General features: G+C 46.6%; 1 pseudogene; it reads left to right on the top strand.

The window, feature by feature from the left end:
- Positions 1–24,244, top strand: part of LOC119390946 (glucose dehydrogenase [FAD, quinone]-like) — a 110,510-nt pseudogene extending 86,266 nt beyond the window's left edge.
- Positions 24,245–25,791: the final 1,547 nt, after the last annotated feature.

Genomic DNA, 25,791 nt, shown 5'->3' with positions numbered 1-25,791 from the left:
CGTGCTGTTCGCGTCGTCTCCTCGCATTCGCGCGCTTGCCGCACGTGTTGCGCGATGTCGTCGCCATCATCGTCCTCGTTATCGTCGTCCTCCTCATCGTCTTCTGTTGGCGACGATTTCCTTGAGACACCAACAGCGCAGCGGCGAGCGCGTCAAAACAAAAATGGCGGCTACGACGTCATCACAACTTGTTGTACCGGCTACAACGGTTACGTAGGGGAAGTAGGGGGGTCACCTCGGGTCACCTCCGAGGGTGTCAATGCAATAGGTGCGCCCTATAATGCTGGATCGCGCACGCGAACTTCAATATTCATATAAAATACCTTCCAAGCTTTATTCGCTGTCGATATTTCGCAGATGGCACACGCACGCACACGGAAATCGATCTAGCAGGCTATCTCGATCGCGACATTTTGTGTCAGTACCCCTTTAACAAAACCTGAATCGACGCACAGTTAACAACCGAAAGAGCACACACAGATTATACAGATGCGCATGGCAATTGTCGAAACACACTTAAAGACACATTAGCACAGCTTAACGTGTAAGTGCACACATCTCGTTAAAACACTGTATTGCGCAGCAATTTTTCGCGTTGCGCTGCAGTGGCTAATTCGTCTGCAATATCATTTCCTAACACTCCCACGTGACTCGGTAGCCATTGGAAACAGATCTCACGACCCACTAGAGAAGCGACGGGAGTGCTTTATACAATGCGAGTTTTAATTGATCCAGTGCTGTCGCTACTAATTTTGTTAGTCGCTGTGTTCGTGACAACATCAAGCGAGTTTCGTAGGATATACTGGCCGTCATGTGGATGTCTATAAGAACTGACTTCATGTAGATGTCTATAACTGCGCAGATAAACCCGTGCTCTAAAGATAGATGTTGAATAGACGTCCTTTTCTAGATGTTTTAATTTATTTACAGCCTCATGATTAACAAGTGTTCGTCAGGCGTTTTATTCATTGGTGAACTCGTTAAGGTCAGAATAAATTACAGGAGAATAAGCTTCGAAATAATGGTTAAGCGGGCTTGTTCGGTTGTGTGGTCTATTATCGGCGTCCCATCATTGCGCTGTTTGAAAAACTAGGAGAATAAGACTCATTGAATATTGTACGGCATATTAGGGAAGCATCGGCATATAACCTAACTGCAATAGCATCATGGCAGTCGTGGCAGCCTCATTGATGCGGTTGTTTCGAACCTGAGCGTTATGCACTTGTTTCAGCGGCAGATCGCGCGGCCTATGTCACGACACTCGGCAGCTCGCTATAGTTCCGCGTTGCCGTTTTCATGCGATAACTGACAACTGCCGTGCCGCAACGTTTGAGACATTCGTGAAATCTCATCACGTCATTGAATGACATAGCGCAGGCACCACGTACATGCAACGCTCGATGCTCCACAAATGCGTTTGCCGGTTTTACCAGAAACAGTCATGAGGCTACATGTGACTGCCAGAGCACTTTCGTTTACGTGAATACCATAGAGGTTTATTTATATCTTAAAAACTTGCAAACGTTGTGTACTATTTATTGAGCCCCAGCTACTGGCCTGGTACGATGCGAGACATTGCCTAACTACGGAATCTTCCTAAGTGTTAGTCGGTTCATTCAAGGAAATATATAAAAAAACACTTCTATTCCGCAGTAAGTAGGCAAATAAAGGCTTGGAAAATGTCTCACTGATCCGTGAAAATTCGTTGACGGAGCGTCTGTAATAGGCTCACGAGTCGAGTAACACACACGAGGACAAGTGCTATTCCTATTATTATTAGCGCTTGTCCTCGTCGTTTCCTTGACCGCTGTGTACTTTTTTGCGCTTATGTTTTAACGTAATGGAATACCAACTAGCCCGCTCCCACACCTTGCCCCAGCCTTAAGTTGGCAGCCGATCACTGCGCTTTTATTATTTACTTGAAAGTTGCGTTACTTCCCGTATACCCCGCTGTGCAGATCTTGTTCGACGGAAAGCGTGCGGTGGCTGTCACCTTCAAAAAGGACCAGCGCAAACACACCGTTCGAGCCACAAAGGAAATCATCATTTCTGCAGGAGTCATAAATTCACCCAAGCTGCTCATGCTGTCGGGAGTTGGACCAAGGAAGCACCTCGAAGAAATGAAGGTAGGTGCACTCGTTCTGTGTGTCCGCATTAGGGCACGTATTAACAGACGCTCCTTCGGGAGTAATGTTACGTATCTCGTATCGGATGACACTTGACGCAACGGGGCCATCTGGCATCACTGGTGAACGTCGCTAACGCGTTCAAAAAGCACGTCTCTTCGTAAGGTGCCTTTCCCCGTATAATATTTTCGACCCGAAGTGACACTCTATTAGGGGACAGTCATCATATTCAGGCTTGTCATAAGATGCCGCCATTGCTGTTACTTCTGCGAAAACAACTCGCTCCGACACATTTGAAAGCTTTTAACGAAAATTAGTCACTGACCAACTCAAAAAGGAAGTTTCGTCGTTTCGGAACATGTACAGGTTCCTTGTTCACAATACAGCGGAAGTAGCACCGTAGTCCAATTATGTACGCAGTATATGACGTAACGAAAGACCATACGTGTGGGGCCTATTTCAGTCTGTTCTGCTAATGGTACCTAGTGTCGTCTGTATCAGCAGAGAATTGAGTAGCAGTCTCGTCACGTTTCTTTCTTTGGGTATGATTCTTCTGCACATTCTCAGTATATCCGTTGGACACGTGGTGGTGATTAATGGGACAACATGTGACGTATGGTTGGACCCAGGGGACGACTGCCGCTGTAGCTGAGTTGGTAAGAACATCAGGCGCGTAATCCCAAGGTCGCAGGTTCGGTCTCTGCCAGCGGCAGGTTGTCTTTGCGTCCACTTTACTTTCTTCACATGTATGTGACAATTATTAAACTGCACAAAAAACAGTACACTAATACACTAAAAACAGTACAATTGACGTCCCTGTACCTTCCTGGGCTTCATTATCTCTGGTTTTCATTAAGTTGTCAGTATCGCTCTGCCATACACTGCCACTCAAGGACGTCTATGGGACACAGCAGAACAGGTACTAATGGCTATTCATTGAGCACTTTGATCGTCATGCTTTCCCCACTCTTTTACGTTGTCTGTGGTCTCCTAGTAAATATGCCTACCAACAAATGTTCATGCACTGCCTCCAATTTTTACTTTATGAAGTGGTCCCTTGAAAAGAATTCTATATGCATCGGTGACTGCACTGGTAGACGAATTAGGGCCTCGGTATATCTTTTGGAACAATGGCGTCGCTGGCAGCATATTTCCTGCACACTCGCGTACTTTCCCGTCAAGTGTTGAGGTAGCTAGCATCGCTCAAGAAAGCAAGCTACATGTACAAAGGATGTGCTGCAACAAGTGTTTGTTTACATAATGTCCCCATGTAGGATATGAACAATGGAACATGTACACTCGTACCACCACTGCAGATCCCGGTGGTGGCGGATCTTCCGGTTGGCGAGAATTTGCAAGACCACGCCTTGGCCGCCGGCTCGCTGGTGCACCTGAACGAGAGCCTGGGCGAGGGATTCACTGGCGTCAGAGGAGCCCTTGAGTACTACCGATACAACTCGGGTAAGTATTATGAGTAATATGTGTAGTGGGCCTAAAACATTACGTAATAACGAACGTTTCGCGGTAATAAATGATGCTTACTGGGGCATAAAGAACCGGCCCCTTGGGAGTGTGGTATACGCATATAGGAAGCTCCACTATTTAGGGGCGCAAGCAGCGACCTTTATATTCCGGGGCGGGGTGGGGGTTCCGAACCTTTTGCATCAAACTCGTGCGTGCTTTTGTATATATGCAGTTATATATACACAATAAAAATATAGAAACTTCGGGGAGGGGGGCCTACATCCCCCAGCCTACCCCTCACCCTGGCTACGTCATTAAACATATTCTTCTTCTGTGCAAAGAATATCGTTTTCAAGCGATGCTTATAATAACTTGGCTACTGATATGACCTGGGCGTTACCTTTGACGTTGAGGGTTATTTCCGACGCTCGCAATACGCATGCATCTCACAGGCGCAATAAATATGATCGTTACTGACTCACTCCTTAATTACTAAACGCCTCGGAGTAGTGCCTAATGCACTACTTCACGACAGATGTGTCTCTCGGAAAATTGAAGCTTGGGAATATCTCCGCAATTGACGGGTTTGCAGACGACATCGCAGTCTTTAGCAAGACAGCAATGACTTACGAAAAGTCATTGAAAAATTGAAGAAAGAGAACATTAGAGTAGAATCCAACATGGATTTGCAGAAGACAAAGATAATGCTACTTGGTCCGAAGAAAGAACGAGAATTCGTGATAGACATCCGGACCCTTAAATGAGTAGAATAGTGTGTCTATCTAGGCCAAACATTTAGAGGGCAGCCTACTCATGCCTACTCACTTACAACTGTCACTTAAGCGGAAACTGTACAACCATTGTGTTTTGCTATTTCTAACATATGGAGCAGAAACCTGAAGAATAACAAAGAAACTCGAAAATAAACCAAGAACTACCCAGTGCGCAGTGGAAGGAAAATGGACAGCGGTAACTCTAAAAGGTAGGAAGACAGCAGAGTGGATCAGAGAACAAACAGGAGTAGCCTATATCCTAGAAGATTTTAAAAGGAAAAAAATCACAGCATATCCACGGAGTGAATTATGATGAGTGGGCGAAGCTGCAGAGGTTCATCGGTAAACCGTGAATCTTCCGTGAATTCTGCCCAGTACATCATCACCGACGTGACATCGGGCGCGTTTATACTAAAGGTTCGATGAGAGTTATGACGACTTGCAGCTCACTTTAATTTTACATGTACGCTGTGAATTTTCATTGTTTAATCACACACAGGAGAAATCGCACACACGCACTACCTTGTAGGTCAAAATCCAGTGCCTATATATACAGGGTGGTCAATGAACGGTTGGGGCAGCGCGAGCGGTCGGTTTTTTTCAATCAAGGACGCTGCCGCGACGCTGCCTCGCGACGCTGCCTGCTTCGGCGCCGCTGCGCCGCGATGCAAGATAGGGGGGGGGGGGGACCGTAGGAGGACCATGAGGCGATGCGAAGCCGGAGCACTTGCACGATCGCGTTCCGTTGGCGTTCGTTGGGCATGCTACCGACCTCGCGTCGTGGAACGCGAAGAGGGACGCTACGCGCGTCGTATCTTCCATCTAGCCTGGCCGTTAATTCTCACAGGGCGAGCGGGGAACGCTGTCGACAGGCGGGCGAGAGGGGGGCAGTGTAGGAGAGGAGAGAGAAGGGGAGGGGACGCGCATGCGCTCGAGCTCATCGCGGCGTTGCGCAGGAGAGAATTTCGGCATGACTAGCCCGCGTTTCAGAGGAAGAGTGGAAAGGGTGAGGGGAGAGGGGAAGTGGAGAGGGGTATGGGAGGGGAGAGGGGAATGGGAGAGGGGTGAGTGGAGAGGGAAAGGGGAGAGGGGTAGAGGACATGGGGAATGTTGAGGGGGAGTGGAGAGGAGGTGTGTGGAGAGGGTATGCGCATGCGCAGTAAGGGCGGTCACGCCGCACACCACCACCACCACCACCGGACAGATACTGCGGTTTACTGCCGGCTGCCGGGAGATACGCCGGACAACGGAGATGTGACAAGGTTAGGCTAAGAGGAGCTACGCCCCTAAAAAATGAACACGGGCAGGTCAGCTCGTGTGAAGGACAAATAACTGATGGTCAGATGGAATGTCGGAATGGATACCAAGAGGTGTGGACAACAAAGGGTTGGGTGGAGCGACGACGTCGAAAAACTTCCAGGCATGAAATGTAGTGAGCTACGGCGGGACATATGGCAGAGGCTTTCGCCCTGCAATGGACATAAGAGAGACTTAACAAAACTTGTTGGAGGCTAGTTGGTTGGTAGTCTTATCTACTGGATAGCGCGCATTTGACACACGACAAAGAAAAAAAACAGCGCATGACAAGCGCAACTGGCAACTGTGGCGAGCTGCGCTTTTCCTCTGCCTCAGTGTTCTTTGTCCTGTGTCGAATCCACGCGATCCAGTAATTGAGAGTAAGATAGGCTGCTGGTACTACTACTGCTGCTGCTCATGATCACAATACGGACACACTGCGTGTGGTAGTCGGTGGCTTTCTGAAATGGAGTTAAACACTTCACACAAGAAAACGACGTCGACGCAGCAAGAATTACGGGATGAGTGCTATACCTTTGAACGAAAGCATTTTTCTGGAGAAGCAACTGCTCATTTGTCAAAGAAGAAATCCAAAAACAATTAATATTGTTCCTGCGAGCTCAAATAGCAACAACATAAAAAAAATTAAGGAAGCTTCGGTGCCAAGCCCAAGGGAGCAGATCAACTGGGTGGCCTTCCTTGATTCTTTTTATTTTTCCCTTTCTTTCTGCCACTCTTTCTCTCTGTTTTTCTCGGACTCTTTCTTGCCTGTTCATTTCTATTTCTTTCTTTCTCTCTCTATGAACTTCTATTTTTTCTGGCCCTTTCTATCTTTGTTTCTTTTCTCATTCTGTCTTGCTCCCTGCTTTCTCTCTCTTTTTGTGTCTCTTTCTTTCCATCTCTCTCCATTTCTTTCTCGGCCTTTATATATGTTTTCTGTTTCTTTCTATTTTTCTCTATATTTCTTTCTTTTTGTATCTCTGTGTTTCTGTCTCTGTGTTTCAAAAAACTGTACTCTTAAACTGTACTCGTTTTCAAGCTCATCTGAGTTATGGCATTCCTCGCCTGACAAATCGGCGCAGCGTGACAGCGCGCGCGCCGGCCGAGGCATTGCGTTGCACGCGCTAGGCGCAGCTGCGCCAGGTGCTAGGCGACGCGAGATCCCATATAACTTGAAACTCAATTTAAGGAAGTGATCGGGACCCGCAAATTAGTTCGTTAAATCGGGAACTTCGTAAAACCGAGAGAACGACAAATTTCGTTCGAGAGAACGACAAATTTATTGCCCAGCGAAAACGGCCGTGATTTTCGCCTGCTTGCGCTTCTTGAGCAGCGGAAATACACAATTCTCGTAGCTGGTCAGTGAAATCAAAGCGTCCTCGGCATCCTCGTGCCGAGTACGCTTTGATTACGCCCCCTTTAGCCAGGAGAGTAGGGGTTTAGCCAGTTGAGTAGGGGCGTAGCACCCTTGTGCCGAGGACTCTATGCCCCTACTGACCTGGCTTGGTGTAGACACGAGACCTTCGACATATGCGGATTGTTCGCATCTTCAGACTCCTCTTGTGCGCCTTAAACAAGCAACTGGGCGATGCCTCTTCCTGCTCGTGTTGCGGGCTTGTGGAGCCCGACGCAGCCTTGACGGAACCTGGAAGCACACTGCCAGGTTGCGTCCACAATGTCTGGCAGCACACTGCTAGACGCCATCAATTAAAAAAAAAAATTTATGCATCTTTTTTCCCCAGAATGCTTCGTTAAACCGGGTTTTGCGGCGAAGTTCGTAAAAGTATTAAGCCGCCAAACAAATAACGGTGGCTACATAAACGTGCATTCTATCTTTCACATTTCCCTCTCACAGAACTCTTGGATGGATGGATGGATGGATGGATGGATGGATGGATGGATGGATGGATGGATGGATGGATGGATGGATGGATGCTATGAGCGTTCCCTTTATAACGGGGCGGTGACATGGGTGCCACCTGGGTCTAAAAAATTACTTCGTTGCCTCCGCTATAGGCACCGCGCAGTCGAGTTTTCCAGTGCGACAGCAGCGCCAGAACGCAAAGCCTAGCGGACAAAAAAAAGCAATAATGAGACGTGGTCGGTCAAAATGGAACGCGATGCGCGCGTCTCCCTCCCTGCATCAGTGAGCGGATTGCGGCCGGGCTACACGGGGGAGGCGTGCGCGCGTCTGTATTCTGCTAGCCCCTGACGGCCAATGTCAGCGAACTTGGGACGGGCCAGTGCGAGCAGCACAGCTCCCTCTGGTAAGTGGACGGCGCCTATTAGCTCCTGCAACGTGCCGTTGCTACGACCATCCCATGCGGCGCACTTCCAATAGGAGAAGTGTAATGTCGTCAACGCTTTAACACACCGCGAGGTGGCGGCTTTAGCCCAAGCTTCGCCGACCACCATTGCAGCAGTTCGGAGATATATTAGCGTATTGAATGCAGATTAAGAAGAAACTCCCGACAGCTACAATGATTCGAAAAAAGTCAGCATACGCTTGTGAAAAAAAAGACGCAGTTTCCCACAAGAGAACAGCAATGAATGCAATAACAACACATTCGAATATTAATACAGGAAAACTGACAACCACCCGCTTGTAGCACGACGACAGAAGGAAATCCATACGGATATCTCAGAAAGAAAGCTTGTTAGTTGCCGAAAATCTTGGTCCGGGGATCGAATGCGGCACGCAAGCCTTTGGGGGGCGGTCGCTCTATTAGTGGAGCTAACGAGGAAGCTAGTAATTGGCAGCGCGAACTTCGGAGAGCTTTAGAATGGATTTCGAGTCGACAGGCGGTTGGACGATAACCTGTTTGTTCTCACTCAGTGTATAGAAATATCTAAAATAGAAAATACGTGGCTTTTCTAGCCATCACTGGGGCATACGACAATGTTAATCAGGAAATTTTGTGGGATACCTTGGAAGGAATGGGCATAGGCGACGATTGTATAGTACAGCTTTTGAGGGAGATATACCGAGAAAATGCAGTTTGTATAGAATGGGAAGGAATAAGCAGCAAAGAGAACGTTGATATTAGCAAGGGGCTGAGCGAGGGATGCCCTTTGTCCCCGCTGTTATTCATGCTGTACATCATAGGCGTGCGCACAGGGGGGGCAGGGGGGCGGCCGCCCCCCCTAGTCATCTAAGAGGGGGGCCGCGAAATCTGCCCCATACATTGACTTATTAGGGTGGGGGGGCGCTGTGATGAACCTTTGCCCCCCCCCCCCCCATTGATGGGGAACCCTGCACACGCCTATGCTGTACATGGTGAGTATGGAAAAAGCGCTAGAAGGTAGCAACAGTGGTTTTAATCTGTCACACAAACAGGGCGGTGTGATGATTGAGCAGAAGGTTCCAGGTTTATTTTATGCGGACGACATCGTCTTATTTGCGGACAGTCGAGATAATTAAAACTTGCTCCAGAACACAACTAAGTTGACTGCGTACTTAACGCTTGTTCGTCCTACACTAGAGTACGCGAGCGTCGTCTGGGACCCCTTTAAAAACAACCTGATAGAAAGAATTGAAAAAATCCAAAGAAGAGCCGCAAGATTCATCTTATCAAAATACCGATCAACTGATTCCGTAACTGAGATGATTAACAAATTAAACTGCCTTACTTACACAACGCAGGAGGATAGCTAGATTGAAAATTCTGTATCTGATTCATCGTAACTGGTTTAATTTCAATGCCCAAAATATATAAAACAGCGAGTGTCCGAACAGTCAGAAGCAGCCCAAGAACATATTTACCAATTGCAGCACGAATAGATGTACAAATATTCGTTTTTCCCCAGAACAATAGAGGAGTGGAACTCACTGCCATGAACTACTGACAGTAGACAATCTAAGCAAGTTTGAAACCGGGATAACTAAACTTTTCACTGCGACTGTAGACACATAGCGTTTACCTTGTGATTCAGTGACCTAAAGAAAACTCCGTTTTTGTTGTAAAAACTGATTCATCAAGCGACCGCGGCAGATTTGATGGTACCAGAATTTAATAGTGTCTACAACTCTTCTTGTTTGCATTGTACCTATTCTATCATTGTATTACGTGTACTACTGCATTGTGCATTTTGCGTGTACTGTACCTTGAGTCTGTCCTCGAGCGCGACTTCATTTTCTTTTCGTTCCTTTTTTTTTTTCATATCTTGTAACGCAACCACCCTGTAACGGCCTTCGGTCAACATTGATAAATAAATAATAATAAAATAAATATACAGCGGCTGGCGGATGTATGCGGAAGGGAAGGTGAAGCTTTGGACTAGGATTTAGTGTAACGAAGTGTGGATTGATGGTATTCAATGATCCCTGTGATCAGACGGTGTCAATACAATGCCAAGAAATACCGAGGGTATGCGAATACAAGTACCTTGGAGTATGGCTAAATGAGAGTGATAGATACATGGAGGTACAGGAAAAAGCCTCGGCAGCAAAACGAAAGAGGAATGCTGCAATAATGAAGCACAGAGCGTTGTGGGCATACAATAGGTACGAGGTGCTTCGAGGTCTGTGGAAAGGTGTAATGGTTCGGGGGCTTACTTTTGGGAACTCAGTGGTGTGCATGACGGCAGAAGTGCAATCGGGAATGGATATAAATCAAAGGACTGTGGGACGCCTCGCGTTGGGTGCTCACGGGAAGACGACAAATGAGGCTGTAAAGGGCGATATGGGATGGGCAGGTTTTGAGGCGAGGGAAGCTCAGAGCAATATAAGGTTCGAAGAAAGGCTAAGAAATATGAAAGAGTGTAGACGGACTGAGAAGGTGTTCCGTTATTTGTATAGGAAGAGTGTGGACACACAGTGGAGAAAAAGAACTAGGAGGCTCACTAGTAAATATACGGCTGGTATTGAAAGCAATATGTCAACAAAGAGCGTTAAGCGAAAAGACACAGAGGCGGAGAGGATTTACTGTACGGCAGCTATGGACAAAGAAGCGGCTTTGAGTAACTACCGAAAGGGCAAAAATGAAATAAGGAGGAGGCATTTTTACGATAATTCAAGGGGAAGCGCTTTACTGTTTGAAGCGAGATCGGGTTTGCCTTGAAACGCGTAGTTATAAAGCCAGATCAGTAAAGAAGAAGACCAATGCACATGCTGCGGGGAAGATAGGAACGGCGGAGCATGTTCTGATTGAATGTGGAGATATCCACCGAGTGTACGTTTGGGCATGAGCCTACATGACGCCTTGGGTTTTAGGGACAACAATGGAAAGCTGAACAAGCCGCGATAGAAATAAGTAAGAGACAGAGTACAAGTGGCAGAAAATTAGGAAGGACAAAAATAAATACTGGAAAAAAATGACAGTCTGCCGTTAAGGGCAGAGAGCTGGGCTGATATTTACATTTTTTTTGCCTGTAGTAAGGCAGATTTAATCATGTAGATAATTAGGCCAGCGTTAAAGAAACGAGGAAAGGTAATTCTTTTTTTGTCGAGCCTGTGGCACACTTGTCACCGCCCCTTATAACGACAAAATTACACCATTTCCCGCTAAAGGGGACCATGAGGCGATGCGAAGCCGGAGCACTTGCACGATCGCGTTCCGTTGTCGTTCTTTGGGCATGCTACCGACCTCGCGTCGGAAACGCGAAGAGGAACGCTACGCGTGTCTTGTCTTCCCTCTAGCCTGGCCGTTTATTCTCACAGCGCGAGCGGGGAACGCGGTCAGCAGGCGTGCGAGAGGGGGGCAGCGTAGAAGAGGAAGAGAGGGAGGGGACGCGCATGCGCTGGTGCTAATAATAATATTAATATCTGGGGTTTAACGTCCCAAAACCACACTATGATTATGGAGACGCCGTAGTGGAGGGCTCCGGAAATTTCGACCACCTGGGGTTCTTTAACGTGCACCTAAAGCTAAGTACACGGGCCTCAAACATTTTCGCCTCCTCGAAAATGCAGCCGCCGCGGCCGGGATTCGATCCCGGGACCTTCGGGTCAGCAGCCGAGTGTCATAACCACTAGACCCCGTGGCGGGGCCATGCGCTGGTGCTCATCGAGGCGCTGCGCAGGGAGAATTTCGGCATGTCTAGCCCGCGTTTCAGAGGAAGAGTGGAGAGGGAAAGTGGGAGTGGGAGAGAGATGGAAAGTGGAGAGGGGAGGGGAGAGGGGAGTGGGAGGGCATGCGCATGCGCAGTAAGGCTGGTCACGCCGCACACCACCACCACCACCGGATTGAACTCCGCCATAAGATACTTCGCATCTAAAAGCTCATAGCATCCATCGATATCAAAAAATAGCTCTCAACGCTCGGCTGGCCGAGCGTTGGAGAGCACCGCGTTGCCCGCTCGCACTGTGAGAATTAACGGCTAGGCTAGAGAGAAGAGACAACGCTGGTCGCGTTTCTCTTCGCGTTTCACGACGCTTTTCAAGTAGTGAATATTGAATATCAGTGTTTACTATGTGCTTGCTGTTGCCATTTTTGCACGGGATTCATCGTGTTCGGTGTCCAGGCATATCTTGAGAAGTTCAGCTACCGCAAGGGTTAAATTCCTTAAAGGGCCCCTCACTAGGCCACATAGCAAATTTTAGTTAGACGCTGGAAGTTGTTGTGCCGAATGAAGAGCAGTATGCCGCAAGAATTTTTCAAATCGGTTCATTGCGAACTGAGAAAAACAATAATTTGTAGCGGCGCGAAACCATGATGCGAGGAGGCGAGTTTAAAAACCCTTGCCGTTCGTCCCGTGTAGCATTCACAAGCCAAATCCCTTCTTTGCCCTCTTCACTTGACACATACGCATGAACACGTCATGCGCATGCATGGTCACGTGCGCATGACGTGCCCGAGCCAGCCCGAGCAGGCGAGCGGCGTTGCACGGCCGCTACCATTTAGGGCGAAGCTCCTTATAGCGGCACCCGTTCGTCCCCGTTGTAGTAGTGTGTAACCAGTCTTAAATACGGAGGGGGCGTGCACACATGAAGGCTCCCTAAAGACAATGCGCTGCGACAGTACGTGATATGTATCGCCCTCCTCTCCTACGCTTCCCCCTCTTTCTCCTCTCCTACGGTCCCCCTCCCCCCATTACGGTCCCCTCCCCTCTCTTGCCGACGCAGGCAGCTTCGCGAGGCAGCGTCGCGGCAGCGTCTTGATTGAAAAAACACAGCATATCCATGGAGTGAATGATGATGAGTTAGCGAAGCTGCGGAGGTTCATCGGTAAAACGTGAATCTTCCGTGAATTTGCCCAGTACATCATCACCGACGTGAGATCGGGCGCGTTTATACTAAAGGTCGATGAGAGTTATGACGACTTGCAGCTCACTTTAATTTACATGTACGCTGTGAATTTTCATTGTTTAGAAAACCATTGCTTTAGAAAACATCTGGCGTCGTTTCGTTTGCTTTAGAAAATCTGGCGGCTTTTCATTTTGATTTTAGAAAACATCTGGCGTCTTTCGTTGTTTATTTCATCAATCAACGGCGTTTGAACAAAATTTTATTGGTTAATCACGCACAGGAGAAATCTCACCAGGCACTACCTTGGACGTAAACAATGGCTGCTAATGGGAATGAGAGACAGAAGAAGTCGGCTTTTAGCTAACACTTACACTTCTTCTAACGTTTCCTACTGGGACCTGCCAATGGCTGCTAACGGGGAATGAGAGACAGAAGAATTCGGCTTTTAGTTAACGCGCACGCTGCGATTTTTATGTTCACAACGCACAGGAGAATCTCCCACGGCACCACCTTGGAGGTCAAGATCTGGTACTAGCGTTAAGACTGGTTACGCACTACGAGGGACGAACGGGGGCCGCTTAAGGAGCTTCGCCCCTAAAAGCCGACCGCTCGCGCTGCACAACCATTCTCTGACCACCCGTATGCAGGGTGTTTCAAGAAATGTGTCCAAACTTCTCAAAAAATCAGGAAAATGCGATATTTGATTGCTGCCTCAGAATCGGTTTTTCTGTAGTGGCAGGGATTTTAAGATGGTTAAAGAAATTATTTGAGGCAGTAATTAAAAAAGTTAAATTAATTAACTTTTTATTAGTGCAGTTGGGTGGTTTGTCAAATGGGAGAATTGAAGTTCTTCATGCCACAAACCCAACCCTACTTTGAGATTTCGAAAAGTGGTATCTAGTGATAATTACGAAAGTAATGAAGTTCAACCACAATTCAATGGCGAAACCTAAACAGAAACATGGAAGAACGCAACTGCCATATTCTTCCGAGACGTCCAAAATGAGGTGAATTACTTTTCTGTAGCGCTAGGCATCTGAAGATGTTTAGAGACATGACCTGAGACAGTAATTAAGAAAATTAAATAATTAACTTTTTAATTAGTGGAGTTAGGTGATTGTGTCATTGGGGAATTGAAGTTCTGCGTGCTAGAAACCCATCCCAACATTTGAGATTTCGAAAAAGCGGCCTCTAGTAATAATTACAAAGTAATGAAATTCAACCAAATTCGATGGCTTCGCTGTTGAAAGCCGTTGCATTTCGTGAATTTCATTACGCCACAGACTTACTAGAGGACCTTTTTCGAAATCTCAAAGCTCGGAGGTTCCTCGCATGAAGAACTTCAATTCTCCCATTTGGCACAATACATAACTCCACTAATTAAAAATTAATGTAACTTTCTTAATTACTGTCCTAAATGATGTCCTTAACTACCTTATGATTCCTGCCGCTACAGAAAAGCAATTGTGAAAGCCCCGAGCAAATATCGCATTTTCCTGATTTTTGCGAAGGTTGGACACATTTCTGAACACCCTGTATATAGGCACTGGATTTTGACTCCGAGGTAGTGCGTGTGTGCGATTTCTCCTGTGCGTGATTAACAATGAAAATTCACAGCGTACATGTAAAATTAAAGTGAGCTGCAGTCGTCATAACTCTCATCGAACTTTTAGCATAAACACGCCGATCTCACGTCGGTGATGATGTATGGCAGAATTCACGGAAGATTCACGGTTTACCGATGAACCTCCGCAGCTTCGCCCACTCATCATCATTCACTCCGTGGATATGCTGTGATTTTTTTATGTAGCGGCCGTGGGCGTTGTGTCGGCGTTTTTTGTGGTGTACTGCCTGTTTCTGCGGCACGGGCATGAAAGTTGAGACATTTTTACGGGCACGAGAGTGGCGGTATCATGAGCCAGTGCCGCATTAACGTTTACTTGGACGCCGTTGAATAAATGAGCATAATGAGTGCTCGAACGCGCCAGAACTTACTTTCGTTTGCAGGGCTGGCGTCTGCTCGATGCGCTAACCGCGGGGACACGAACGCATGGGAAACGGAGGCACTTCAGCCCTCATTTGCTACGATTGACGAAAAAAATGAAAAAGACGCGCACTATCCATTTGTGTGTCTCTATATTTCTCTCAAGTTTTATTAATCGTTCAAGCAACAAATTACACAACTACACATGTCGTGTCAAATAATTATCCCAGAGTAACGTGCTACTGTTGGCGACGTCAGAGCTACGTAGAGGAGCGACGTCACAGCACTACCATCTACGTAGGGCTATTTTTTCATGTACGTCATCCCCTCATTCTCTGGGCGCGCTCCCGCGAGAGGAAGGCCAAGTAGCGTTCACCTTGAAATTTGACCTATTTCCGCGGCGCGTAGCTTTGCAAAATTTGGCAGACGTGATCGTGAACGCCCAGTGTATGCATTGCGCTCGTTAGCTCAAAATTGTCAAACCTGGTGAGGGCCCTTTAAATCATGATCACGGACGTTAGTCGTCGGTACGGAGATGTGCCTCTAGGCGTCATCCTGGGTGCGTCCCATGAAGCGGTGCTACATCTGCCAGAGAACAATAGACATCGTACAAGCTCTCGTATACCAGTGCACTATAAACAATAGACTACTTCTGTGATGACACGCATCACTTTCGGTTATACCGATTCACATCACGGAGGGATCAGCCATCTGTTTTTAGTATGACGACTGATATGAGCAATTGCTCGCGATAACCACGTCATGTCGCGACGAATCTGGTATCTAAAGATAATGTTGCCTCTGATCTACGCGTCCGAGCCGAAATTACGCCAATATGACCCGAACTGAAGATGGTGGCATCGAACGTTACTTAGCCCTAAATTGTCCTGTCACAATCCGTGAGTACTGTACGACCACTGCCTTTCGCCAACCGCGCCAGAATGTGTAGGAACATTCCAGACTATTTTAGAATCGTCTGATTGGCTTGAGCGCGCAAACGCGAACAGTTGAGTTCATTCTGGAACTAGCGGCCACCAGCGAAGAGCCGAATTTGATGCCGCATGTATGAATGCCGCCACGCCTAACCGCAGATCAGATACCGATGGCTGACGCTCTGTTCGCCGCTATGAGAGTACAGCGTAAGTTGCTTGTACCTTAACTCTTCATATTCCGGGTAGAAGTTCACCCAAATTAAAAGTTCAGTCTTGAACGTGCCACGTGCTACCTTCGTCAACGTTACGACCACTGACAATAGAAATAGCATACATTCTGGCTTGAATGAGGGCGCATTGTTCTGAAACTTCAGAATGGACTACCGTTGTCAACGGTCTCCGTGCTGCTAATGGCTGTAAAACTAGTGTCAATGAAACGCATGCGTGCAAGTCGCATTTTCTGTTCTGATACATGTTGTGTATATTAAAGTCTTTGGATGCTCTTGTTCGGGTTGATATATGCTCAGTAAAGAATGTGCTAAAACATAAAGTGCAAAAAAGGGAGAAGTTCAGGAGAAGATGGATGCTTGCGGAGATGAAAATTCGCGTATACGGGGTGTCGCTCGAGCTCAGCGGCACCCGGTCTCCACGAATTTTTCGCAAGACATCATGTGGTGGCACCATCTACGCAATGATTTTGGTGCTAGCTTATTCGTTCAAACTAAGTGTTCCAGAGAGAGGAGATAAACATTTTAATGAAGCTGGAGATGTTTGCCTGGCTGTTCGCCTGACATGCTACTCCAGGTGCTGGGTGACGATTATGATATATACAGTGATAACCACATAACACATACAGTCACACAAGTTTACAAAGTTTCGTTCAGACTCGTGGCCCGCAAGAAATCCAACACACCCACTGTGCTTAGGTGTTATATTAACTTTATTTTTTTTTTCGCTTTGTTGCTTATAGTACATTTATACGAACACCTTGGATTCACTTGTATAGTAGACGCGAGTAAGATGCACTTATTATTGAACAGATAGGTTACAGCCAAATGGTACCTCAATAAATGCGGATATCGAATAAATTTCCTTTCTTTCTTCTTTATTTAGGACCTTGGACCCTCCAGGAGGCATCGAGGGCATTGCTTTCTACAAGACGAAGTACGCTGATCAGAACGACGACTTTCCCGACATCGAGATCATGTTGAACACGGGCCCACCGGCTTCTACCTACACCGAGCCTTTCCTTATCGGCTTGGGCTTGAAGCAAGAGGTGTGTAACAGGAGGTGAAGTTTTTGCGGCTGAAAGGCCGCGTGAGAGAGAGTCGGCTCCGGGGCACGGTGGCATAACTAAACCAATTCTGAGAACCATGAGCGAGCAAGAACTTTAAAAAGTTACCCAGTGCTTTAATGAAAAAGTCCAGGATACGGAAGAAACACCTAGCCAATAGAAGTAGGCCAACATAGCGTCTTAAAACAGCGCAGAAACCGCAGACGGCAATGAACCACGCGTGTACGTTCCAACAATGCCGCATAACAACCACGTTTAGGCCAACATATTCCGTATTCCAAAATCCGGAAAGGATAAAACGCTTCAAAATCTTCGGTCAGTATCGTTGACATCATGCATCGGCAAGATTCTTGAGACTGTTGTGGACATCAGGCTTTTGAATGATATATAAAAAGGGAAGTACTTGTCAAGCAACATGTATGGTTTTCGAAAACATTTATCCACGCATCCTGAAGCATTCCTCTGCATAATGGACGGGGTGCTCCAAAACGTTAGTACTGGAGGGGGAAAACGTCGTTGCAGCCCTAGGTTTGAGGAAAGCATCTGACGCAATCTCTCACAAACGTGTAATACAATGAGTGCAATCATTGAATTGTGGTAGAGCACCAAGTTGGGCTAGTTGGTTCACATTCATTTTTAAGCGTATGGACTGCGCTAGTAAACACGCACAATAGACGAGGGAAGACGCGCTGTCTTCCCGTTTTTGTCCTTGTTTACTAGCGCAGTTAATATGATTTAAAATGGAATTGTGGCACTCGAACGCTTTACATAAAATCACTGTTATCAAATTGTACAGCAACCGTTGGCGTAGATAACATATGCTCCAATAAATTTCCATTAGAGACACTTCACAAGGCGCCGTCCTTTCCCCGCGTCTCTGTTCAGAATCTGGAGCAAATCCTAGAATTCCGGTTTTCGCTATATGCCGACTGTCTGCGTCGGCATATAGCGCGGGATTCACTACAATGTGAATACGCATACTCAAGCTGCGATCACATCTTCAGTAGGCGTCTCTATTTCGTCACTCTGTCAGAAATACTTCATCGAAGCATGATAAATAATTTAGAATAGGGCAAGCTATTTCATTGTTCAAAACTGGAGCGCTCAGGCTAGTTTCACACAGATCAAATCCGAACTATCACTGCAGTCGTTATGTACTCGAAGCTAATGTTTGGGAATTGGGAGCAGGTTGAGGGTCGCGTTCGTAGACTTCAGGTTGCGTGTGAGGCGCGCGATATGGGTCCGCAACGAGTATCAGAATAAACCGGTGCCCCTGTGTTCACCGCGAAGCGCCGATGACGTGGGCGTGCAACGTGACCTGTAATTCCGCAAGCATAGCAAATCTGTCGGTTATCAGCTGTACCCCAGGGATTTCCGCAGTGCTGCTGTGTGCCAAGAATGGCATGGTGGACGATTGAACAGGTTGTGGGCGGCAACGCGGTGGCGTTGCCGCCGCCCGCATGAGTCAGAGGCGGGGTGACAGGTGTCGGTTGAGAGGCGGGCGGCAACGCCTAGGACCTGTCCTTAATGACTCTGATGTCGGTGGTATGCATTTAGTGGGTGCTTCGGTGGTCGGGAAGTACGACAAGCACGAAAGCTGTTGAGCACTTCTTCGCACATATATTCTTTTGTCTATGCAAAGAGGGTATTGACACACCGATGGTCAAGGTGGTGAGGGAGTTGTCTACTGTGATCGACGTCCGAGGTACGACGCGTTGCTTACGAAGTTCGTCGACGCTCTGGCACATGGTCACAGGCTCGGTCACGGTACATGAGTCCTCCGCAAGCAACATTTCAGAGGGATAGTCGTCTGTGCATTTTAATGCATTAGCGTCTTGAATTGGGCTGGTTGGTACATATTGATTTTGGAAGGAAGAACAGCGCTAGAACAGGACGAATAGAGGACACAAACACCGCGCGGTTATGTGCTTTGTCCTCGCGTCTTCGTCCTGTTTCTAGCGCCGTTTCTCTCGTTCAAATATCTGTGCCTTTCAAGATGCTTGGTCTTCTCTTGTTCGCTCATCTCAGGGTTCAGGCACCTGCATATCGATGACATCTTCGATGTAGCTGCTGAAGCTTTCGCACTGCTTCTGTTCACGTCCAGGTTAGTCCGCGTTGGCGCTGTTCCGCGCGGGGCTTGCGTACTGCGGGGCGACCACAGGGTGGACCACAGGCAATGAACCACAGGCTGGCAACGTCCTTTATATAAAATTGGACATACTCCAATGTTGAAGGTAGTTCCTACTTGTTGGTTGCGCTAACATTTTCAAAGAACGACAGCCAATCTTCTACATCTTGGTAACCGGTGCCGCCGAAGAAGAGGGGATTGCGTAGGCGCAGGGTAGTCGGCACGACGACCAGTGCAGATTGGGCCATACTTTCTTGGGCAGTGCCTTGCTCGGTGGTCTCGCTAGGCATTGTCGGGGCGGTGGGCAGCGTCCGGCTTCGATATTCCAGGTTTAAGTACCCCGCTCCTCCACTACTTTAGAAGGAGGTTTATGAAGCGCCCTCAGGTAGGAGGCAGAAAGCGGCACCCGACGTCCAACAGGCTCGGCGCCAACAGTTAGCGATTAGCGCTCACGATTCGCACTAAGAGAGCATCTCACTTGCGAATTACTTCCTCCTTCGCCATTCAATTAACAATATCTGGGGTCTGTCTGGGAAAGAAATGTCTCCCATTCTCCCAACTTTTTACCGAAGTTCATTTAAATGAGATAAGATGAACTACCTTTCGTAGAAAGAGATGCGAAACTGAGCCAGCCTTAGAAGCATCATCATCATTACTAGCACTAGCAGTAATACCACTATTGATTACAGCACGCAAAAAAGAAATGTCATCTTGATGGCAGGAACATAGAGAATGAGTTTATACAGAGTGGATGTGACCGGCGCGTTTTGACTCTTCCAGGCTTTCACTTGTTCATTATTCTTTAAAGTTGCGGCAAGGAAGAATGTCGTATTTTCAAGTGCCAAAAAGCGACTCGGTTTGACTGGAAATATGTACTGATACCGTTTTCGCACAAAATTTTGGCAGAACTCCAAGAGTAAAACAGATATACCATAGGTCGGCAAAAAGTTGGCGCTTACTCAGACTCACACAAGGAATATGTTTTGCTCTGAGGGCTCACTCGGACTCAGACTCGCTAAACGTTTTCTCAACAGACTCCCTCAGACTCAAATTCACCAACATATTTCTCAGCTGGACATACTAAGATTCACGGCTTGACCTGAGTCTGAGTGAGCCTGAGTGAGTCGACTCATGAGTCTGTTCGCGTAAAATTAGCTTTTTAGATCATGTTGTCAATGCTCTTTAACGCCATATCGTACATAGCCGGTGCTCTGCGATACGCCTTTTTATCTTGTAACCTTAAATACGAGGTATCAGTGGTTTCACTCAAGTAGGAACATTTTTATGGAATACTCAACTCACACGACAATTTTTATGGCGATCTTCCCGTGAAAGAGTTTGCGGGAGTAGGTTATGGATCCCCCTCCAAACTCACATTTTGATCAATAAGTATAAGGTGTCACATAAATGCAAGTGCGTTGAGATATTGTGAATAGACTTGATTAATAAAGCAAGCCGATATAAGTCTAACAGAAGTGCTGAAGATGAGTAGATACGACCGTAGGACGGCGATAAAAGTGGAGCTCACTGAGACTCACCAAAGAAATATATTTTGCACTTAAGGCTCACTCGGACTTGGACTCACCAATATTTTCTTCAACCGGACTCACCGGACTGAGACTCACTAAATTTTTGTCAGCCACAATCACTTGGGCTCAAACACACCAAAATATACTCACCCAGACTCGCGCAGATTCAGACTCACCGCCTGATCTGAGTCTGAGTGAGTCAACTTAGGAGTGAGTTTGCAGGCCGATGGTTATACACTTTACAAAATATTCCCCTCCTGCGCATTACAGGTGTACGACAAGTACATCTTGCCGCACCGTGGGGAGCCAGCAGTCAACATGATCCTTTTGTGACACGGCCGAAGTCACGAGGATACGTAAAGCTGCGTTCTACAGACCCTGAAGATCCTCCGATAATTGTCTCTGGCTACTACACACATCCCGACGACGTTAAAGTCATCGTTGAGGGTAAGATCACCAGCTTTGCCGTGTTTATATTTCGTTCTTAACAGAACGCCGTGCTGATACCATGCACTTAAAATGCTGTGCCTCTTTGATATAATGCATTCTTTAAGGCTCGAGTGATAGCTATAGCGGTAATGTCAACAATGTAAGACAGAGTCTGAACAAGGCATCATTAATGCGGCGAAAAGTTATCGCAACATCACTCGAAGGTCCAAAGCCTCTAGTGGCCCAGGGTTCTTGAGACAGCCCGGAGTTTTCATAGCAGTGAACCGTTTGCTACAGCTTGTGAGTGAGCTCCGCCATTGGTACATACAAATACAGTTGGGCAACTTCTACAGTTCTGTTGTCTTGACCTTCCTGACTTTCTACATATCCGTATCGTAGGCCTGAAGTTCGTGCACAACATCACGAAGACGAAGGCTTTTGCCGAGATCGGTGGCCGTGTGTGGAGCGAGGTGTTTCCTGGCTGCGAGGAACACGAGCAATACAGTGACGAATATTGGGCTTGCTTGGCACTGGCTTTCCCAAACGGCGTACCATCCGGCCGGAACTTGCCGAATGGGCAGTGACCACAGGGCAGTGATCGACCCAAGGATGAGGTGACGTGATTTTCTCCAGAGTTGTAGAAATCGCTATCTCTAACTAATATTTTTTCTTAGCATTGTCAAGATACATCTCAGAAAACAACTTTGATGCACAGGCAACAACCTATTCACCTGTGCTGTGTATTTTCTTTCACTTGTGCTCATGTCTGCGCGTTTAGTGCTTCTTACTAAGTACCCACCAAATAGCTCAAGCTTCTATCGTTATGATCGAAAGCTTTTGGATATTCTATATAAATTTTACTTGATCTTCTATTTCGAAACCCATGCTAGAATTTGCTTCAAACAATGTTTAGTAGAACAGACTGTTGGGCTAGTTGGTTATCCATGAACACTAAAAGAATAAGCGCTAAACATTGACGAGCACAAAAAGGAGAACAGACAAGACAAAACACACGAACAGTCCTGTGTCCTCCTTTTTTGTGCTCGTCAATTTTTAGCGCTTATTATTTCATTGTTTGTGTTTAGTAAGTTCAAAGTCTTGTGTAGTGCAAAGTTATCTTGAAGCTTTGAAAGTTTACCATCCCTGGATTTGCGTTGTGTTCCGTATCTCTCGACTGAATTGTGTGGTAATCGGTCACTTCCTCGTGTTATTTGCTCTTATTAAGCTTGCGCCTGCATGTCAACAAAGAAAGAGTGCATAAAAGTATCGAGCGTTACCAAGAAAGAATTTTGTTAGGAAAACGTAATTGCAACACTACCCTACATGGTTCTACGCGATGCCAACGAATGTACTTGCGATGCGCTACACGCTGGAACTTACTAAGTTCTACGAAATAAACTCTCAACAATAGCTGCTTTGAAAACACTCTCAAGTTATTCCTGCAAATGTCTTTTGAGATTGGGAAGAAGCAAACGCTTGTTTTGCTCCTTCGCCATTTTATCGAATTACTGAAATATTACAACGTCATTTAACAAAACAGGTACGTGATAATGTATTTTCGACATCGGCCTAATAATACCACAAGTGAAAGCAAAAGTGAGTATGCTAAACAGTAGATACCATGCATCCTTTACGATCCACGCACGCTAGAGGCGTCTCTGTAACCATCTATTTACTGAAGTATTCAACGTCGAGAAGCTCGGACGCAACTATTTTATGGCGTAACGTAAATTTGTCCTTTATCGCGCGCTACAGAGCTGCGAGCGGTCAAGATGCCATCGCTTCACCAAACAACGCGGTATTGTTCTGCTGAAGCACTGCCATAATTACAAACGCGAGAGAAGAGGATCGCTTTAAGTAAACGCTTGTATTATATGGTAGTTGTCTATATAATTGAAGTGCTACTTAAAAAATTTTCACTTGGCATGCACTTCTTGCGTGTCAGTGTAGGAATACACGTCGCAGTATTAAAAGGTTATTAATCCAGTAAACAGGTTTCTGTGCATACCAATAAAACCGACAACAGCCCCAGTAAATTGTGAAAGAGGTTTTCAGGTTCCTGGAATAATGCACAAAGCCCGATTACACAAATGCGTCAGTAGGCACGTATTTGTCCTGCAGAAGACCGAATGTAATTCTTTAGCTTCATATTTTCCTCACCAGCTACCGCGTACCTTTATGTGCCTTTGAATAAAAATCATTGCTTATGGGACTAACGCTACAAATTTAAAGAAACAGATAAAGAAGGAAAAGAAATGGTGGTGAGAAATATTCAGTCAGTAGACGTTTATGAGATAGCGAGACATTCAATTGCAAGAGATCGCGGGGGGGGGGGGCAGTTTTATAGGCCCCAATGACCACAATTGTTTTAAGGAGCACTGAAGAGAAAAACGTTTTATTCGTATTAGGAAATTAAATTTTTGCACTACCGAAAGCACCACTTCTGCCAGAAGAAGGCGATTGGTAAGCTGGAAAACGCGTAAAATAACAGCAGGTTGCGATGCCACCTTGAAGTTGTAGCACCAGCATGCCATGACGTGATATACTTCGACGGCATCTCCTAGTGCCTACGTGTAACGTCTTAAGGCACGACCGGACCGAGCCGTCCGAATAACAGTTTGAGATCCCGAAGTCAGTAGGCGGCTCATGTGTCCATTTCGAATAGCAGGTTTGTGCCTTGGACTTAAGATGACTACCAAGAGGTGTCTAGACGTAGGCGGCTAGATAGATAGAAATGATGAAAGTGGCTTTGCTTCTCTAAGAAGTGCTTGGGGCTTGAATTTCTTCAACAAAGTTCTTTACTCATCTCGTGTGCAGGGTCCGCGGTGGCGTCACAAGCCTTCGCGTGGTGGACACGTCGGCCATTCCGGAGATGATCACCGGGCACCTCAATGCTCCGGTCATTATGATGGCCGAAAAGGCGGCCGACATGATCCTGGAGGACAACGGGAACGTAGTTCCGGACTCGCCCAGGGCCAACTACCGCGTCCGAGGACGCTCCCGAAAGAATCACAACACGGAGCCCATTCGGCTGCTGCTTCCTCGAGCCTCTTGCAGGCTGCGTCGTGGCCGCTGCTCAGGGCGATAGCGCCCGTCTTACTGGCTGTTTGACAGTTTCGTGACGCTCCGCTTGGGTGCTGTCGGTGTCAGAGAAGCAGCTAGGACATACTATTTCGCAGACACTTTCACTACGCCATATTACACGACATCCACACGGTACCTTGTTTCGTCGTTCAGTCATCAGCTGGCCTGAATGTAGAACACATAATTTAAGTTCACCAACATGCTAGGGAGAATGCAAATGCAATGTATTACAGCAGTTAATGCCAACTCATTCTTTCTGTCGAAGGACACGCCAGAAAACACCTGTTCACTTCCCTTGATTTGTGGTAAGCTCTGTTGCCGTTGCTTAGAGAAGGGTTAAGTAAGCAACCGGCCGCATTCCTGGTTAGGCACCCCGCCAATTCCTTATCTTTATCTCTCACTTTCTCCTGTTTAAATTGATTTATTTTATTGTCGAATGTTTCGTTTAATCGTGGTGCTCGGAAAGGGCGCTACGATGTCCTTGGTCTATTCCATGCGGAACAACTCGTGAATTTTACCTATAAATTAAATAGAGCATTTCCTCGTAAACGCCGCTCATAAGAGAAGCACCAGTTATAACATGACAAAAAATGACTGTCGTGTTTGCTACCTCTTATTCAAGAAACAATAACCAAAATAGAAGTACAGATTTTAAATTGTAAATTACTTTGACGTACGTAATTAGGAATATTTCTGCAGTAATGTGGCAACACATTAAGAAATTTGTAGAAACTCTACGTTGTCGATCAATACATCCGGCAAGCAGTGTTCGCCTGTTTGACAAAGTTCCTGTACGCCCCGTTTTCACTTAAACGCGATATTAGTGTACGTGTTTCATGTTATTACGCAGTTAAAGTGAGCACCATGTGCTGAACCTTAGGTCCTGCTGTTCCTCAGGCGCTCGCAGATGTCAGTACCTATTTTATCGGAAGACGATCAAGGCAGAGTTTGTTGTGTTTGATGTGCCGTTTTTCGACCCACGGCAGTAGAGGAACGTGAACGCCTCAAGTGTTTCCTGTGGTTCATGCGCTTGGTATTTCTCCTCTTCCCTTCTTTCTAGCAATATTTTTCCTACGTCTGTGCTGGATACCCATGCATCTAGTTTAGCTCCTTGCCTTCTCTCTGGGCTTTCTCAAAAGAAGCTGGAAGATTATGTGTAGAGAGCTGCTGGCATTTTTCTTTTGCACGTTATCAGTAACGATGAAATTGTGCCCATAAAAAGGCACAACGGATCTCAAGCTTTGGCGTACATGATGATTTCTGCATACAGCCACGTTGGATCTTTCGGCAGAAGACGTCTTCTCCCTCCCTTAACTGGACGCCATCAATGTAATAGAATGTAGTGGGTCGACGGGGTTGTGCTACACGAATAATAACAGAGCATGTACGTACGAACCGTTGCTGTTGTTGCCTTATTGTTGTGTTTCAATTTTCTTCGTTTACTTATGGCATGTGTGTGAAAGATGTTCCGAATAAAAGCTCCATTCTCATCCCCTTGTTGCCGTAGTAATGCTAAGCTAGAAAGATGCACACAAAAATGGGAACCGGCCATGGTGTAAAGAAAAA

This window comes from Rhipicephalus sanguineus, chromosome 4 (genome assembly GCF_013339695.2).
Source record: "Rhipicephalus sanguineus isolate Rsan-2018 chromosome 4, BIME_Rsan_1.4, whole genome shotgun sequence".
NCBI classification, from domain to species: Eukaryota; Metazoa; Arthropoda; class Arachnida; order Ixodida; family Ixodidae; genus Rhipicephalus; species Rhipicephalus sanguineus.
This window is presented reverse-complemented; position numbering and strand designations above follow the sequence as displayed.